A 15193-nucleotide genomic window follows, 5' to 3' on the forward strand; every position below is an offset into this window, starting at 1 on the left:
CCATTATATGGTCTCTTCTCATGCTTCAGACAACTCCAGGCTGTGTCATTCAGGCACTATATGTTTTAGTGATGCTGCTGGGCCTAGGACATTAACTATATATGTTTATGGTAGCACTAGGTACTATACATCTTCAATGGAAATTTCTAAATTCATCTTTTATTCTTAGAGATTGTGAGGCCCTATTGTCTCCTCATCTGCCGCCAACTCCAGGCTGTGCCATTAAGACACTATATGGTCTCCCCATGCTGCCACAAACTCCAGTGAGTCATTCAGCCACTATATGGTCTCCTCTTACTGATGCCACCTCCAGGCTCTGTCATTGTGCTGCCATGTGACATGCGAGTCCTTGTTAGATTTGGTCCTTTGTACCCACACACCGGGGGCCCGGAACACTAAAACTTGGAAGTTAAAAAGTTAAATTTCAAACCTTCAATTTCTATTTAAAATGTTTACATTTCAATGGTCTCCTCATGCTTCTGCCAACTCCAGGCTGTGCCATTCAGACACTATGTGGTCTCCTCCTGCTTCAGCCAACTCCAGGCAATATATGGTTTACTGATGCTGCTGGACCTGGGTCTGGGAATAAAAATGTTGTTATGGTCACACTAGCTACCCAAAATCTTCAGTTTAAATTTCAGAACTCATCTTTTAATCTTAGGGATTGTGAAGGCCTTGTGTCTACTCATGCTGCTGCCAACTCCTGGCTGTGCCATTCAGACACTATATGGTCTCCTCATGCTTCAGCCAACTCCAGGCTGTGTCATTCAGGCACTATATGTTTTACTGATGCTGCTGGGCCTGGGCCTACATTTTTTTTTTTATGGTAGCACTAGCTACCATAAATCTTTAATTTTAATTTCAAAATTCATCTTTTAATCTTAGGGATTGTGAAGCCCTAGTGTCTACTCATGCTGCTGCCAGCTCCAGGATGTGTTATTCAGCCACTTTATGGTCTCCTCATGCTGCCAACACCTCCAAGCTGTGTCATTCAGCCACTATATGGTCTTCTCATACTGATGCTACCTCCAGGTCATTTTGCCGCCCTGCGGCAGTGATTCAAAAAGTGAAGTCTGTAATTTGCATGTCATACTGAATACCAGTATTATTTGACTACCCCAGCACGCCATATGCGTGTTAGAACATAGCAAAGTGTTCTACACCCCTATTGAGGCTCTCTGTAGGCCAGAAATGGCCATTTTTCATATAGATTTGCCGCAAATAAATTTGTATCAAACCAAATTTTTGCAAAAATTTGGCGACTTGGCTGAATCGAATTCAAAAGTTCGCTCATCTCTAGTTTCACTATTAAGAAACAAGTGGATTTTGGAGATGATTTTGAGGTGCAGGTGACTAAAACGTGAAAGAGATTAAATATAGGAAGGGAAAGACAGAACAGAGTCTAACATAACTCCTAGACAGCAACCTTCCCCAGAGTGTGCCTCCTGCTGTTCCTTCATGTGTCCTACGTTGTCTGCTTGAAGCAGCAATCCACCGCTATGAGCAGTATACTCAGACATCATGACTGCTCTTGGCCTAACTTAGGGAGCAGGCGGAATGGCCGCAATGTCTGACTAAACTGCATGTGTAACTCGCAGATCCCTGTGTGTCTGCTCGTAGCGGCAGATTGCTGCTACAAGCAGACAACTCAGGACACACGCAGGCACAGCAGGAGGCACACTCTAGGGTCAGTCATTAGCACATTTGGTCAGATGCGCTACTTGTGACCCTACCCTAAAGGGATAAAATTGACTAGAAATTGTTAAATAAAAACATCAAATAACCCTTCTGTAGAGGTATGTTCATACAGTTTTTTTTTTCAAGCATGTTTTTAAGGCGTAAAATAATCTTGGTGCTTTTAAAAATTATGGTTATATTTTTAAGACCATATTTTGTTATTTACCGGACATTTTTTTTTTTTAAAACCTCCATATTTGTGGCTTATGTTACTTTTCATCTATAACATTTTCTGTACTTAATTTTTTTAGTTATGCATACATCTGATCCCTGGTAGATTAGCCACATCCACATCATTATAAAGTCAAAGTTCAAATTCCTTCTTCCCCTCTTAATAACATTTTGGAGGGCAATTCATTATTTAAATTAATTTAGTTAAAACAGGCACCTCAACATGCCAATTATTTTTGCAGAAAAAATAACCACTCATTTTTGCAGACACAATAAACACAATGGGCCTCATTTACTAAGCTGAAACCGACCAGTTTTTGTCTGGTTATTATGTCTGAGACATGTCTGCGCCAGTGTGCGACAGTGTGGCCTGGAAAATCCAACAAACCCGACATTGCACTGTGAAGCCGAAAAAGGAGCGTGGTCTGCCGTAAAGGGGGCGTGGTCGGCCCAAAAAGGGGCATGGTTTCACAACCCGACTGATTTACTATTGAATTCACAGAAAATCCTGTGGGTAAATGGCTGGAAATATCGACCTAGAAAAAGCTGATCAGAAAATGTTCCCGACTTTTCCCAATAGGAAATAGAGAGGAATCCTGCAAGTCTGAAACAACTTTTCCCACTAGTAAAAACCCAACACTTAGTAAATGAGGCTCAATAGACATGAAGGGAGGGGGCGTTACGCGACATTATGAGAGCAGTGTTGTGTTACGTAATGTCTCCAGTGCCAAAAACTTCCGGTTTCCGAGTCTGGAGACGCAGCTCCGCACATAATGCGGGTGCTGCAGGGAGATCGCGGCGGTCCCTTCAAATAGGGGATAAAATGTCTAAAGCCAGAATACCTCTTCAAGGCCAAAATAGGCTTTTTGCACTTACAAAAATTCTTCAAGATTTTGGGGATGCATTTTTACTTACAATATGCCTAAAAACACCTTGTGCCAACATATCCTAATGGTGTCTCCTTGATATCTCACATTTACATATCATACAGTTTGTGAGCAGAGTCTAATATACAACTAGATCAAATGTTTGCGGGCATTGTCCCTTCCATTCATTAATATAGAATTCCATTCTATTTTGTAAGTGTATGTTGCAGATGATTTGTTGACAGCTTGTATGGAAGTTTTGTGTGATTTTTTTACTGAATGTGAACATAATGAAGCATTGCCAGCTACAAATCTTTGAGCAAAACAGTCATATAACTATGACTATGTCCTATTGCCTTATTTATGTCTTAAATAAGTCCCAGATATAAGGGACATTGGGATTGTCTTCAATTGATGTTTTGCATTTGCACAATTTAATGTTTTAATTACATAAGTTTATGGGCTATATAACCCTTAAATTTCTTAGCCGATGCTGCGCTAAAGCAGCTTATTCCATACACAATTATAAAGACATCATTTGTATTTGTTGGGAAACTTATGTTGGTGAAAAAGTCAAGGTTTTTTAAGGTCACAATTTAATTTTTTACAACTGCTTTGCGCTTCAAATGTACCAGCTGTTTTGTTAAGTTGGATACTTTTCAAACCATATTGTTGCACTTTATCAAAGGTTTTATATATCAGAAACATAATAATGACATAGTTTGGTTGAACAAGGACAAATTTAAGTTAAACCAATCCTTTAAGTTCAACCAAGTCAATGGGGATGATGTGAATAAAGGGGAGGGGTATAGGTAACATTTGTAAACTTTGGCCCTGATTTACTAAAAGTGGAGTGGAGTTTTCTGTGTGGATTTTTTCCCGACAGATATTTTCCCATGATGTTTACAAATGTTTCCCTATGTTGTGCACTTTTGCCAAAAAAATTTTTACATTTTTTTTTATTTTTTACAACTGTTCCAAACTGTCTGGTTTTCCAGAGCTCAAACCCACCACATTTTGTGCAGGAACATTAGTAAATATGTTGTGATTTTTCAAAACTGTCGAGGACATGCCCCTTTTTGGCCACAACACCTCCTTTTACATCGATCACGCCCACTTTTCAGGTTTTTCATTGAAAATAGAGCGATGGTTGGATTTGAAGGATTTTTGGTCGCAATTTGGTGCACGTGACATACAATAAATTTCAGCTGCAAAACCAAAGAAAAACGTCAGGAATCTGATAGTAAATTACCACCTACTATTGATCCAGAATAAAGGTAAGAAACTGATAAGGCATAAACCAATTTGCTCTTAAAAGGAAAATTTAAAAAATGTTCAGCATATTTTTTAAGGGCTATTCAAATTAATTAATTTCTTCTCTTAGATGTCTCTTCTCAAAGCTAAATAATATACATTTTATAACTAAAATGCTGCATACCCCTTGTCAATTATTTGCATATTATTGTACCTATTCCAAAGCAAGGTCATTCTTTTTTGAACCATTTTTTTTTTTGGAACAATAGAAGAATTACCATTGGCCTTTAGACTTCTGTTTTAATAGGTCATGTGCCCGTAGATGCTAGTACTTCTGTGGATTGGACTGTTTTATACCTTAGGCCCTCCTAGCTCATATATTAAGTGTTACCCAAACGTGTTAAGAACCCTTTCTCTAGTGGAAATTTACACCCTTTTTAGAAGCTAAGCTAGGTAGAGGAAATTCAAAGCCTGTATTGAGGAAAAGCATTGCCCAAACCAGCCATTTAGATAGCTTTTTCCAGAGGCATTTTTTTTAAATATAAGAACTTAGAAGCAATCTAGTTGCTATAGACAACTGCACCAATTTTCCTCTATATAGTTTTTTTTTTTTTTTTTTTTAATATCCCCAATATGTCTACTCACTTCCTTTTATTCCAACTATTGGATACTGGAAGCTTTGTTCACACTAGCAATATATGGCATTGCCTGGATCACTTTTATTGCTACTACAAGCCTCATTTTTATGACAGGGTGAATACATTCTGATTCCTATATTTAGGAATTTTGTTACTAACTGCTTTTCAAAACACATTTTGTTCAGGGTCCTCTGTAGCACTTTAATGACTTTTATGGATGAGTTCTCTGAAAAGGTTTGTTTATCTTAAAATATATATATATATATATATATATATATATATATATATATACATATATATATATATATATATATATATATATATATATATATATATATATATATATATATATACTGTGTCTCTATGAATCACAAGATAGTATTTTAAATGCCTTACCCATTTTATTTGGGGTAGAAAGCCATGGAGATTGCATAAGGCTGTACTCGTGAAAGCCAAAGTAGCTGGTGGAGTTGGCTTACCGGATTTTCCATATATCCCGTATGAGCCCTTGCCGCTTATATTGTGGATCTGTTTGACCGCCCCCTCCTCAACAGTGGGAAGTTTAAAGTGTGCCCTACTTTGCTCATCTGACGACCTCCCACATAAAGGCTGTAAATGTAAGCATTTCCTCCTTTTTGACCATTGCTGGCCACATTTGATTCACCCTCATTTCCAGTTACCGCTCACCACTGAAATTCAGCTGGAAAAAATATCTAGAGCTCCAATAAATCTTATAAAAAGTTGGTTTATTGGAAATTCATTAAAAAAAAAAAAAGCATAGTACACACATTCCAGTCAAGAAAATAATAGTTTGACACATTTTGTGGATAACCTCTTTGTCAAGCCTTTTTTTTTCTTGACTAAAGATATAAATATCGTTCTATTTTTATGGATTTTCAATAAACCAGCTTTTTATGGGCTATTCAATTCAATTTCAACCACTTCCCCTTGGGGTTTCTGTATCCTATTTATTTGTCATAGGTATATCAACTCAGATAACTATTTACCGTTTTCTTGATCTCTTAGGCCTAAAGCTACTAGAAGCACTAGCCCCCTCTGCAACAACTATCATGTTAGTAAATGAAATGTGAGAAAATAAAAAGCTACACTCTTAGTATATACTATAGTATTTGAACCTTTTTTTTTATTGTATTTTTTTTTAAATCCTCCTTCATTTGAAGAAATCTGTATGGCTTTTGGATCTTCAGGCCACATAATATTTCAAATCAATGTGTTGCTGAAGGAGGAGGCAACAAAAGATATCAAACCTTTGTTTGTGAGCAAATGGGAGACCAATCAAAGGCATGAAATGTCTGCCCAGAATTGATATCATGGAGCCAGGGGGGACTCCTCCCCCCCCCAGGAAATCATGTTGGGGGACTGATATTGACTAAATTCCCCCCAGTTTTCCCCACAGTCCCAACTTATTAAGTGGGTCTGCAGGCTTTGTTGGGACTGCAGGTGGCAGATGCGGCTCCTGCACTTACAGGTAGGAGGTTAAGTCAGTGGAGCCAGGCACCGGGGCACTGCAGTTTCTGTCAAATTACATATTAGTTCAAAATTTTAAGGCCTGCCCGCCTGATGCTGGCCACGCACATGGCTAATGTGACAGACAGTAAATACTGTCACTGATGTGTAGACTAAAGTGTAAAAAGTCATATAAATGTTAACCCCTACCTACCTGTGGGCATACAGTAATACTCCACATCGACTCCACATCCCAGTGACATGAAGTCACCGGTTACATGAGCGCTTCACTCTGTAGCTTGTAGCGCATGTGCACTACTAGATTAGCAGAGTGCTGTCAGCAAGCACAGCCCTCCCATCATTATGACATGAGAGCTGTATAGTCTGTTGGCTTATGCGCTCTGGCTACAGAGTGGAGTGGTCATATGACCGGCGACTCTACGTCACTGGGACATGGTGTTGCAGAAGAGGACTATGCAAATTGAGGACCAGCAGTAGAAGGAGACTGACAGAGGCAGGGACAGCCAACCAACGGGGCCCCACCTCCTGCGCTCACTTAAGTGAATATAGCAAGAGATCTTCTGGACCCCATATCACAAGAACTACTGCACATAATTTAGTAAGTGACCCCTCTTTGGACTCCTGGTCACCCACATAAGGCAGTGTATCGGGTTTAGTGTGGGTGATCAGGGTAACAGTTTTCCTTTAATGCACCAGTAGCTGTGCTCGCTTCAGAGCAGTGAGTATCAGCTACGATCCCACCAAAGTCCTGTCATTTACCCTTTATACGCAGTGATCAATGCGGATCATGGCATCTAAAGTGAAAGTAAATGTTTCCAGTGGCTCATTAGATCTTATAGTACCCCTGCATGGTGATCACAGGGGATAGGAGAAGCTAAAATGGCAGAGGAGGGTCCCTTTACCTGCCATCAACCACTGATTCACTGATGCAGCTTGGCTTGGACAGGCTATATCACTGAATCGCCGATCTCATTGTGTAATGCTATGACATAGGCATAGCATTATGCAGTGAATGCAATCTAATGATTACATATAAAATTCTCCTGTGGGGACTTAAAAGGTGTAAAAAATTGAGGGAATTCATCAAGACCTGTGCTGAGGAAAAGTTTCTGAGTTGCCCATAGCAACCAATAAGATTGCTTCTTTAATTTTTCAGAGGCCTTGAATGAATGAAGCTGATTGGTTGCTATTGGCAACTGGTCGAATTTTCTGCTTCATAAGTTTTGATGAATCTCCCCTAATGTCTCTAAAAGTATATTAAACATCGTCCCCTAATAAAAAATAAAACCATCCTTAGTTTCCCAATTCAAAAAAATAAATAACATATTTTGTATCGCCGCATGAGTAATTGTTCAAACTATTGAAATATAATGTATATGATTGGGCACAGTAAACGGCATTAACGTGAAAAATACTAAACACTAAAAATACAGATTTTTAACCACATAATATCAGAAAAAAATTAATAAAAAGTGATCAAAAAGTACCATCAAAACAATAATGGTACAGATAAAAAAAAAACTACAGATCACGGTGCAAATGAGACCTCATACATCGCTGTACACGGAAAAATAAAAAAGTTATCAGGGTCAGAAAAATAAGAGTTATGCCTCTTAAAAGGAGATGAGGAAAAAAACTAAAACGCAAAAATGAAAATTGCCTGATTCCCCAAGACGAAGATGGGCTGTGTCTATTAGAGGTTAAGCAGAAATTAATTTTGCTTAGGGGATAATTGCTATGACTGTACCCTGTACAGTCATAATACTCCTCTGTAATTATATGCCCCCTGTACAGAGTCATAATGAACTTCCTGTAGCCATAAGCGTGCAAAGCCTATTGCATTAGGGTGTGCACCCTAAAGCACAAACTCACGCCGTGTGCATTTATATCTATCTATCTATCTATCCACACACACACACAAATACACTCTTGCTTGCATGCACACATACATAAACAGACCTGCAGTCATATAGGTGCAGTATAAGTCTCCCACATAAGGTTGCCAGTATAGTTCCCCCATATTATTTTGCCAGTACAGTTCCCCCCACATTATTTTGCCAGTACAGTTCCCCCCACATTATTTTGCCAGTACAGTTCCCCCCACATTAGGTTGGCAGTACAGTTCCCCCACATTAGGTGCAGTACAGTTCCCCCACATTAGGTGCAGTACAGTTCCCCCACATTAGGTGCAGTACAGTTCCCCCACATTAGGTGCCACCTAATGTGGGGGAACTGTGCTGCACCTAATGTGGGGGAACTGTGCTGCACCTAATGTGGGGGAACTGTGCTGCACCTAATGTGGGGGAACTGTGCTGCACCTAATGTGGGGGACCTGTACTGCACCTAATGTGGGGGACCTGTACTGCACCTAATGTGGGGGAACTGTACTGCACCTAATGTGGAAGAACTGTACTGCAAATAATGTGGGGGAGCTGTACTGGTGCAGCATAGTTCCCCCACATTAGGTGTAGTACAGTTCCCCAACATTAGGTGGAGTACAGTTCCCACACATTAGGTGCAGTACAGTTCCTCCACATTAAGTGCAGTACAGTTCCTCCATATTAAGTGCAGTACAGTTCCTCCACATTAAGTGCAGTACAGTTCCTCCACATTAAGTGCAGTACAGTTCCCCCACATTAGGTGCAACCTAATGTGGGGGAACTGTACTGCACCTAATGTGGGGAAACTGTACTGCACCTAATGTGGGAGAACTATACTGCACCTAATGTGGGGGAATTATACTGCACCTAATGTGGGGGAACTGTACTGCACCTAATGTGGGGGAACTGTACTGGTGCAGTACAGTTCCCCCACATTAGGTGCAGTACAGTTCCCCCACATTAGGTGCAGTATAGTTCCCCCACAATACGTGCAGTATAGTTCTCCACATTAGGTGCAGTATAGTTCACCCACATTAGGTGCAGTATATTTCCCCAAATTAGGTGCGGTATAGCTCCCCCACAGACATACAGCCTTCAGCCATATACAGTGTATGGCTGGAGGCTGTATGTCTGTGTACTGCCCCACTTCAGTGTTCCGACCACCTCTCCTCTGGACCTGGGTCACGATCTACTGCTATGGTCTATAGACCATAGCAGTAGGTCAGAGGAGCGGTGGTCGGAACACTTAAGATGACGTGCTGCCAGGTGGTGCTGGTGACTTACCATGCTGGATAGTCCTCCTCATCGATACTCTGCTCCCCCGTCGCTATGGGCGCACACAAGGGACATCAGTGACATCCCTGAGTGTGCTACCTCCCGGTGGCCCCTGCATAAGAGAGATTGAGAGAGAAATTGCTATTTTAGGTGTAGTACACAGTGACTGTGTGCTGCAGCACGGGTGTATACAACAACTGAAAAGCTAATAGTAGCCAGACAGTTAGGGTAATAGAAAAAAAAATTCCAAAGTCCAAAATAACTTTTTTGGTCACTTTTTTTATGTCATAAAAAAAAAAAAAAAAAAACGTGATCAAAAAGTCCGATCAAAACAATATTTATACCGATAAAATCTTCAGACCATGGCGCAAAATTTAGCCCTCATGCCACCCCTTATAAAGAAAAATAAAAAAGTTATAGGGGTCAGAAGAGGGTATTTTTCAATGTATTCATGTTGGTTCATGTAGTTATAATAAATTTTTAGTGGTAAAATAAAATCAAACCTATATAAATTGGGCATCCTTGCGACAGTATGGACCTACAAAATAAATATAAAGTGCAAATTTTACTGAAAACTGCACTGCGTAGAAACAGAAGCTGCTAAAAATTACAAAATGGCTTTTTTTTTCTTCAATTTTGCCCCACGAATAAATTTTTCTGGTGTCGCCATAGATTTTGTAGCGAAATTATTAATGGTATTACAAAACAAAATTGTTGGTGCAAAGAACAAGCCCTCATATGTTTTTTTAGGTGGAAAATTTAACGTGTTATGATTTTTAGAAGGTGAGGAGGAAAAAACAAAAGTGCAAAAATTAAAAATCGCCGAAGTAGGAAAGGGTTAATCTTTTCAATTGTGAGCCCTTATGGTCTTGTCAGGCTGTTGCCACCTCCAGTAATAAAATTGGGAAATTAAGACATCTAGGCACAGTTAGTATTTTGTGTTAATGTGTGTGTGGGTAAAAATGAGACGGGAGATGTGGCTGGTTTCCAAATATAATGTGCTTTATTCAAATATATTGCCAATATAGAGGGGCATTTACTAATCTTTTACTATGTAGTCTGGTTTTTACCATGTTTTTTTCTACTTCATTTTTGACTATGTGCAACAAATTTACTAAATTGTTGCATGGCATTAATAAATTTGGCACACATATGCAAAAGTGGGAAATTTACTTCATGTAGTAGAAAAAAATAGTCTGTTCCTTTTTCCTGCTGTCTGAATAGATTTGGCTGCTAGGTTTCCCTTTGGATCTTTTGTTTTTCAGGTTTTTTTTTTTTGCTTTTTCCCCACATCTAAATAATTCAATAACTAAATTGTAGTCATGGCTCAGAATAGTGGTAAACGGCGTTTAGTGTGTGTATGTGTGTGTGTGTGTGTGTGTATTACATTTTTTAACACTGTTTTTTCTCCCTAAATGTACTTACTTTTTTTTTTGTTACTTCTTCTACAGATCCGTGTATCCTGTGGACTCCTTCAGATTCGGTGGATTACTTCGACGACCAGCATTTTTCTTTGCTTGATGTTAATAAAATGGTTAACGAGGGCTTGTGGGGGAGAGTATTTTTGTAATAACATTTTTTTAAACCTGTTGTGTTTTTTTTTTTTTTTTTTTTACTTTACTGGACAGGCTTAGTATTGGAAGCTGTCTTACAGACGGAGTTCATTACTAAGACTTAACACTCCGGGCCTGTTGATACCAGCTCTTCCCAGTACCCCTGTGGCGTTGGGTACCGGGGTAATAATCTAAGCCCAGCTTAGTAATGGACTCCGTCTATAAGACAGCTTCCACTACTAAGCCTGTCAAGTAAGGAAAAAATACAACAGGTTTCAAAAAAAATTTATTACAAAAAACACTCCCCCACAAGCCCTCGTTAACCATTTAATAAAATCAAACAAAGAAAAATGCTGGTCATCGAAGTAGTCCACCGAATCCGAAGGAGTCCACAGGATACACAGATCTGAAATGAGAAGAAAATAAAAATAAAAATGGGTTAGTACATTATCACCTGCTCACACATCTCCCGCCCCGCACGACTACAACTGCCAGCATGCCCTTACAGTAAGGACATGGCGGGAGTTGTAGTCGTGTGGTGCAGGAGATGTGTGGGCAAGTGACAAGCTTGTCCCCTGCCCCCAGCTGCAGGACTACAACTCCCAGCATGCCCTTACAGTAAGGTGGGGCGGAGGCCGGGCACAGTGTTTCCCAACCTGGGAGTTGTAGTTTTGCAACATCTGGAGACACCCTGGTTGGGAAACACTGGCCTAAAACAGGCATGCTGGGAGTTGTAGTCTTGCAACATCTGGAGGCACCCTGGTTGGGAAACACTGTTTTAGGGCTTGGGCAATTTACCGGCTTCCGTAGGATCCAGCGCCGCGCGACAGTGCCGCCCGACGATCTCCGTCACCGATCGTCGCTGGAGCCTCGGAAGGGTAAGTGAACTTCTTCGCCGGTCCCCTTCAGCTGTTTAGTTTTGCAACAGCTGGAGGACTACAGTTTACAGACCACAAACCAGTTGTCTGCAAACTGTGGCCCTCCAGCTGTTGCAAAACTACAACACCCAGCATGCCCTGACAGCCAAAGCCTTTGGCTGTCAGGGCAGGAGCCCGGGCTGACATTACAGTGCAGCCGCCCGGGCTCCTCATACTGCCTCCCCGCTACCCTCACTTATGGGGACACTGATATACATCCCCCCTTGTCTCCTGCCCACGCCGCTCAGCTCCCGCTGCTACAAGACTACAACTCCCAGCGTATCCTCACTGTAAGGGCATGCTGGGACTTGTAGTCTTGCAACAGTTAGCAGACAGAGAGGGGGGGATGTAAATCACTGCAGTGTCCCTGTAGCGAAGTGAGGGTAGCGGGGAGAAAGTATGTCGGAGTCCAGGCGGCAGTAGCTTTTCCTTCTCCATGTTGGAGCTAGAGTAAATTTAGTCAATTTTTACACCGTTGCGACAGTTTACTGCGCTGCTGCGACTGTCGCAGTTAATAAATACCTGACCACTGCAAGTCAAAAATGCAAACTAGCGTAAATCAAGCGTGAATTTTTTTTTTTTTACTTTCTAGCTCTTGCTAGAGAAAGTCGCACGAAAAATAGGGTAGGCGCAATAGTAAATGCCCCTCATAGTCGGTAATAAAATTCAGTCTCTGAGCAGGGCACTTGCTACAGAGAATATATATATATTATATATATATTTATATTAAATTGGAATAAATCCGCAGCACACAAGTCCAAATAAAGTGAAAAAATGAAAAAAATTATTCCATAAATAGGTGAATGTTACAGCGACGTTTCAACCAGCTCTCCTGGTCTTTCTCAAGCCTTGAGAAAGACCAGGAGAGCTGGTTGAAACGTCGCTGTAACATTCACCTATTTATGGAATACATTTTTTCATTTTTTCACTTTATTTGGACTTGTGAGCTGCGGATTTATTCCAATTTATTGTCTACTTTTGGACCCCTGACCAAGGACCGTGTCTGCGTGCGCCGACTTCACTTTTTTTCGGAGTGCTGCTTCCCTCTTCAGAGATAGATAGAATAGATAGAATAGATAGATAGATAGAATAGATAGATAGAATAGATAGATAGAATAGATAGATAGATAGAATAGATAGATAGAATAGATAGATAGAATAGATAGAATAGATAGAATAGATAGAATAGATAGATAGATAGAATAGATACACACACACAGTGATCCCTCAAGTTGCAATGGCCTCAACATACAATGGTCTTTTCTGGACCATTGTAAGTTGAAACCAGACTCAACATACAATGACAATCTGGACAAAGACAGTCCAGATCTGTGAAACTTGTCAATGGCTGAGAGAACTAACCAGTCAAAATGGGCAATTTACTGGTAAAACCCCTGTATTACTGAAGCGTATGCACTGACTGATGTCTGGTAGTGCCCCTTACTGTACAGGGAGGTATTACATGTTCTGTACACTTTACCTGTACCAGGGTTTCCTGCTCCTTTTGACACCAGGTAAGGGAGACTCCATGTTACTTTTTTAGGACATTGCGTGTACTGTACAGGACCCCGAAGAAGTTCCGGCCCTCTACATAGACCAGTGTTTCCCAAGCAGGGTGCCCCCAGCTGTTGCAAAACTACAACTCCCAGCATGCCCGGACAGTTAACTTTAACTGTCCGAGCATGCTGGGAGTTGTAGTTTTACAACAGCTGGAGGCTCCGTGCTTGGAAAACACTGACAGAGTGATTTACAGCTCCCAGCAGATCTTTCTTACTTTTATATGTAAGGATTTGCTTTATATATATATATATTAGTTATCTACATATTTTTCTTTAATTCTCGCTTTTTCCTATTTTTGGATGACATTTTGGGGCTTTAGAACCAATTACCAGGTTTCCATAGAGTTCGGGTCTCAACACACAATCACACAATGGTTTCAACATACAATGGTTGTCCAGGAACCAATTAATATTGTAACTTGAGGGACCACTGTGTGTGTGTGTGTGTGTAATATATATATATATATATATATTAAAAGCAGTATAGCATATTGTAACATAAAAATGGTTTTAAAATGATGGTACCAGTCTTTGACAAGGAAAAAGTTAGAATCACTTGTAAAATTATGTATAATAAAAATAGAAACAAAATTGTTCTTACCTGTAATTTTGATTTCCTTGAGTCCCAAGGCAACACACAGATGGGATATTTCATCCCCCAGTCTCCAACCTAGGACCGTCCACCTAGCAAGATAATTAAGAAATTAGCATAGTTAAGTGCTGACCTGATAAGAACCCCCTCCTACAGATCACACCTGTGTTAATAAAATAGAGACGAATTACAGAAAAAAATAGTATTGGGAGGGTATTAGTGTGCTGCCTTGGGACTCAAGGAAATCAAAATTACAGGTAATAATTTTGTTTTTCCTCTTCGTCCCAAGGCAGCACACAGATGGGATCTTACATAGAAACCCAAAGGGAGGGTAATTCCTAAAAGGACTACAATCTCAAAGGCTGAATTACTAGCTTATACTTTGAAACAAAATAGCAGTATGGACCAGGAGGCTGCATTACAGACTCAAAATGTGGGCCCTCTTTGCTTATCAGGAGGAAGTTGAACTGGTAGAAGAGACTGAAGAAACTACAAGGAAAAATTCTCTTTTTGCTCAAAATCACGAGATGGAAAAAACCAACTCCACCTCAGATCTATGAACTTCAAGCTCTTGTGGCCTGGAAGGACAAAACATTTGCAGATCTCAGCTAGACAACACTTTGTTTAGGACAAGGTGAGAGCCTCTTACTATCAAATATGGATTATTCCTCTACTGTTCTGCAATATGAGCCTTCAGGTACAGTTCAGGGCCATCGGCCGTGGATATATGAAGGAAAACTATCCATTTCTTCTATCCTTCTGGTAGATTCTTTACAGAATGAAATAAATTCTCTAAATCAAATACAAATTTCTCATCCCTTTATGGAATCCTATGGACATGGCGACTTCACATACTGTATTCATTGTATGATGGTTCTTCAAGAGCAGAATATCATTCATAATAGTTGCTTACAGACTTAAGTGTAGCTGAATTTCCTAAGGAAAGGATCAACAATGAAGGAATTAGAGTTTTATATCAGTTCAATCGAAGCCGGTTGTACAGATTATAGGAATCTTGTCTACAGTAAATCTTGGTGCAGAGGAAGCCTACAGAATTCTCTCCTAAATACGCAATGGTTGGAAAAACCAGACTCTGAAAGCCAAACAGAATGACATCCCAATGGATACAGTGAAGACCTTCTGTAAGATTTCCTTATGAAGAAGATTGATAGAAACTATTTCACTAGCAGAGAACATCTCGTCTTGGTAGATCAGCATCCTGTGGAGGTACAACCTCTCTGATGAACACGGAGGCACCAGAGT

General features: G+C 40.2%; 1 long non-coding RNA gene across 1 annotated transcript in view; it reads right to left on the bottom strand.

Moving 5' to 3' along the window:
• LOC130366913 (uncharacterized) overlaps window positions 1-13396 on the bottom strand; it is an 81924-nt gene extending 68528 nt beyond the window's left edge. The window contains exons 1-2 of the long non-coding RNA XR_008891995.1: window positions 13260-13396; window positions 9319-9421 (exon numbers count right to left, since the gene is read on the bottom strand). This is a non-coding gene — a long non-coding RNA (uncharacterized LOC130366913). The remainder of the gene's footprint in view (window positions 1-9318; window positions 9422-13259) is intronic.
• Between the last annotated feature and the right edge of the window lie 1797 nt (window positions 13397-15193).

Source organism: Hyla sarda, chromosome 4 (assembly GCF_029499605.1).
Source record: "Hyla sarda isolate aHylSar1 chromosome 4, aHylSar1.hap1, whole genome shotgun sequence".
NCBI lineage: Eukaryota > Metazoa > Chordata > Amphibia > Anura > Hylidae > Hyla > Hyla sarda.